This window comes from Leptonychotes weddellii, chromosome 6 (assembly GCF_054177405.1).
Source record: "Leptonychotes weddellii isolate Sample4059 chromosome 6, ASM5417740v2, whole genome shotgun sequence".
Lineage (NCBI taxonomy): Eukaryota > Metazoa > Chordata > Mammalia > Carnivora > Phocidae > Leptonychotes > Leptonychotes weddellii.
The window spans coordinates 107,324,106-107,328,663 of NC_138374.1; the positions used below are offsets into that span (position 1 = coordinate 107,324,106).

The 4,558-nt window shown below is 52.7% G+C and overlaps 1 pseudogene; it reads right to left on the reverse strand.

Moving 5' to 3' along the window:
- Nucleotides 1-2,514: 2,514 nt before the first annotated feature.
- LOC102740970 (high mobility group protein HMG-I/HMG-Y-like) lies at nt 2,515-3,065 on the reverse strand (annotated as a pseudogene).
- Nucleotides 3,066-4,558: the final 1,493 nt, after the last annotated feature.

The window sequence follows — 4,558 nt, forward strand, 5'->3', positions numbered from 1 at the left end:
ACGTCCATGCAGGTGGCCAGTTGGCAAAATGTCCCCTGTGGACCCTGTAGCCATGTCTGTCTGGAGTTCCGCAGTCTCCCCGGAACAAAGAAGCCTGCACTGCGCCCCCATCTGTCTTTGTCTCCCCAATTTCTTGCCCAAACAGTCTCTTTTCAGCCTGGAAACCAGCCTTCCCCCATTGTTTCTGCCAGAGCATTGTATCTAGACTCAAATCCTTTCTCTTATTGGGGACTTGGGCTTTTGAAAGCAAATCCATTATACTTTCTGGGTTTTTTTTGTTTTGTTTTGCTTTTCTTTTGAAGGTTGGTCACGTTTTGCTTTTCAGTGTCTGTGGCTCCAAGGAAATAATGCTTTGTATATTTTATATACCACAATATTCCCGGCACCTAGAATGGCGTCCGTCACGTAGTGGGCTCTCGATAAATCTCCTTTGAATGAAGAAATTCAAGGACAATTACCTGCTAGAAAGAGGAACAGGAAAGGGGGAACTAGAGGGTGGCAGGGATCTATTTTAACAGCTCAATATATTAGCACACAAAGCTAACATTTATTTACAACCAAATATGCTCAAGGTTTTCTACACATATTATCACATTTATTCCTCATACTTCTGTGGTACAGATATTCATATATGCATTTCACTTAAGGAAACTGGGCTCAGATAGGTTACGGTGTTTGTCCAAGGCTTCACAGAAGGGCTGGGTTTGTCTGACAATAAAACCCAAGTAATTCCATCTTAGCACTCTGTCTCCCAAGATTAAATCCAGGAAAAATTGTTAAACCAACTGTTTCGTCTCAGTTAGATGCCCCCTCCTTTATTGTTACTTCTTTCTTATCTGAAACTGGTTTGTCTGCATTGTTTAAAAAAATGAGAAGCAAGATTGGAGCTTGTTTAGATTGGGGTTCAGCTGTTTCTGCAACTAGGATGCCAATCAGTGACTGCACCCTGATCTTGGGAGAGGGTAGGTCAAAGCAGAGCCTCCTCTGGCGTAGTTGGGATGAAGTGCCAAGCTCAGGAGACCTATCCACTACCAGTGTGCAGGAACTGGGGATGATTCTTTAGGAGCTCTTGTATCCAGGTTAGGCATTGCCTTCTCTTTATCCTTCTAGACTTTTCCAGGAACCAGTTATTCCAGGAGTGTCCTCTAGGTGCTTCTTCTGGCACCCCTCCTGATTTTTCAGGTTCAGTATGCTTTGGACATGAGGGGACATTGCCAGGCAAATGAGAGAAAGGTACTCCAGGCAGAGGAATCAGCACTGACAAAGGCTCCAACTCTAGGAGTCCAGTGGAAGCCTGGTGAATTTTTTTTTTTTTTTTCCAGAAAAGGTATTTTTTTTATTCCAGTAACTGCAAATAGGAAACCAGATGGGGGGCCCCAGGCTGGGACAAATAATGGCTCCCTCCTCCCCGGCAGAACCGGGGGGAGAAGGTGGCCCCTACACCCTCTGTGGTCAATACAGCCCCCCCCCCCACTCTGCTGCAGCATCCTAGGGGCAGGGCCCCACCCTCCCTGGGACTGGGGTGGTCCGTAACCCAGCCTGCTCTGCCCCAGGCCCCTTTCCCTAAGAGCATCTCGGAGGAGGGGAACGTGGGCAGAACAGAAGGCGGCAATGAGGATGAACATTTGGCGCTGGTCACAGCAGCAATGACGGATTTCTAAGAATGGAAACATTGAACGAAAAAAACGCAACTGTCCAGAGGTAGTTTGTGAACAGAGGAAAAAATGGAACCAGAACCTTGGGGGGTGGGGAGGAGCAGAAGGGTGGGAGTGGGCAAGGCTAGCTCCTTGTTATTAGTGCCCCATGTGAGAAAAGGGGAAACTGAGGCCTACGGTGGAAGCAGATGGGGTTGGGCAGTGGCTCCAGCCCACCTTAGGAGGCCGCCGCAGGGAACCTGGGCCTCCTGGACCTCACCTGGAGAAAGGGGGACTGCATTTCTCTCACAGCAATAGATTCCGGGGCGGGGGGGAGGTGGGCTGGAGTCCATTTAGAGTAGGGGGCTCAGGCCCCTCCTGCCTTCCTTCCTGTGCCCAAAGGGGGCTGTCTGACATAGAGCAAGGACCAGGCAAGGGGGGAGGGAAGGAAAGTGGGTGTGAGCCGCACCTCGTGAGACACAGGCCGCTCGGGGGGGCATCCTGGGGCCGAACGCCGCCCCCCATTGGCTATGCCTACTGTTGCCAATGCTGTGGAGTGGGGCAGATCAGAACAAGAGATGGGGCATGGGCCCCTTTTAAGGCCAGGGGAGCCCTCCCAGGCCCCTTAGTGGGAAGCCAGAGGGAAGAATGGAGAAGAAGGGATTCCACCCCCCCAAACCAAGAGCCCAGTCAGCAACGTCCCCACCACGGAGCATGGGGACGCAGAAGGGGCAGGGTGCGGCGAGGTGGGCAGTTGGCTAGTGTGCGTGTGGGTGAGGGCTCGCTGGAAACCAAAGGAAAGTGCTCCCCACTCGGGCCTTGGGGCCCGCAGGGGTGGTGTGCTGTGCAGTGTGGTGGTGAGGGCGCAGGTGGGTGGAGGTGGTGCGTGAGCCGGGGGGGTGGGGGGGGAGCGGAGGGCGCCGTCCAGTCCCAGAGGGAAACTGCTCCTCGGCGGCGACGGAGCGGGCTGCGCGGTCACTGCTCCTCCGCGGAGGACTCCTGCGAGATGCTCTCTTCTTCCTCCTTCTCCAGTTTTTTGGGTCTGCCCCTTGGTTTCCTCCCTGGAGTTGTGGTAGTTTTCCGGGTCTTGGCAGCACCCTTGTTTTTGCTTCCTTTTGGTCGGCCCCGAGGTCTCCTGGGTGTTGGCACTTCGCTGGGTTCCTTTGGAGGCTGCTTGCGCGGCCTGCTCCGCCCCCGCTTCTCAGGCCGTCCTTGTCCTGCTTGGAGGCCAAGGGCTGGGTGGACTTCGAGCTCGACTCGCTCATCTTCCCTTCTCTCTGGAGCAGGTGGACGAGCGATGGCTGGGATGCGCGAGCTCGGCCGCCGGCCTGCGGTGCACGCTCGGGGCTGCGGGGAGCGAAGGTGCTGGGCGCTGAGGACAGGCCTGGCTCCGGCTCCGCCGCCGCCGCTGGTGGAAAATGCCGCTGCCTTCTTGGAGCTGCGCCAGCGCCAGAAATAGCCCGGGCTCGGAGTCCCAATTAGAGGAGGGAAGCCGGGTGATTTGATGAAGGAGTTGTAATCCTACACTAAATCTTCCCTGTTAGTTACTCAAAGACCCTTCTCCTTGTTTTTTCTCTTTCTCTTTTCCTTCTCCTTTGTCTCCAGTAAGGCTCACAAAGAAACTCCCTGAGAGAAGATCTCATTGTTCAGTTAGTCCTTATCATTCTTGGTGTGCGGAGCACTTGAGCCAGGCTCTTTGGCAGCCAGATCGCCCGATGAGAGACCAGTTGCTCATTCACAGGGTCAGTTTTCCTGAGGAAGGGTGTGGGCATGGCAGGCCCTCGGTGCTTGAGATTCCTCTGCAATATCCCCATCCCCTTGCTCATCTGAAGACTTGGTCATTCAGCACATTCAAAGGCAGGCACATAGATGATAGCCATCCCTGGATAAAAAGGTACCCAGGGGGACACAAGTGTGTGTGTGGATGGGGGTGGTGATGGAGGGCATAGTTAGCAGCAGGAGAAAGATCATCAATCATAATGGGCAAAGCACACATACAGTAAGATGGCCCACTGATGGCTGATCATCGCCTCCCTGTATTTATAATTAGTCAAAGGACCTTCCCCTGTGGTATCAGTTCCCTGAAACTCAAAATCCAGCCACTGTCCCCTTAAATCCTGCTCCCCTCCTCTTTGTTGTTAGGCATCAGTCTATGGTAAACTCTAAGCCCATCATGTGGCTTGTAGCCCAACTCCCGAGTTTTGTGAGGGAAGAAGGTGTTTATCATTGTAAGAAGCACCACTGGGACACAAGCAAACTTGGAGTTGGTGCCCGTAGCTTTTCCTCTGCCCAAAGCCCTCTCTGCAGGTCCCTGCTCAGCCTGTAGCCTGTCCCCTGTTTGGCCTCCACGGCATCTCTTTCTCTCTTTTGGTTTTGAGCCTGCCTTCCTTTGGTTTCAGTGAAGTCTGGTTTCATCACTTTCTCTCTCCAGTCTTTTCTGTAACTGTTCTCTTTGCTCCCACAGGCCCACCACATGGGCTGTCTTTGTTCTTCTCACAAAGGGAGCTGTCAGTATTGAAGGCTCTTTTCAGGAAGGCAGGGAGGAGCTCTTGTGTTTCTAAGTCACAATCAGAAGCATTATTAGCGCTTCTATCCTCTTTCAGGCATGCGGCATAAACATAGCTGCGTATGAGGTATCACATGGGCTTAGGATGGAGGGAATGTGTGTGTTGGGGGGATGGTGCAGTTCATCACGGGAGAAAAATGAGACACACATGCAAAAAGAAACAACAAAGGGAGAAGAAGCAAAAAAAGAAAAAAGTAGAAGCAAAAGAGAGGAGGAGCTTGGGCCATAAGACCCATTCGCAGTGGTGCCAGGGGCCCCTAGACTTTAATATCCTACCCCCAGGGTAGCATTTTCAATGTCAGATCTTTTCAAGACTTCCTTCCGCTCAGGGGTTCAGTGGGTGTTTGGGCATTGTCCA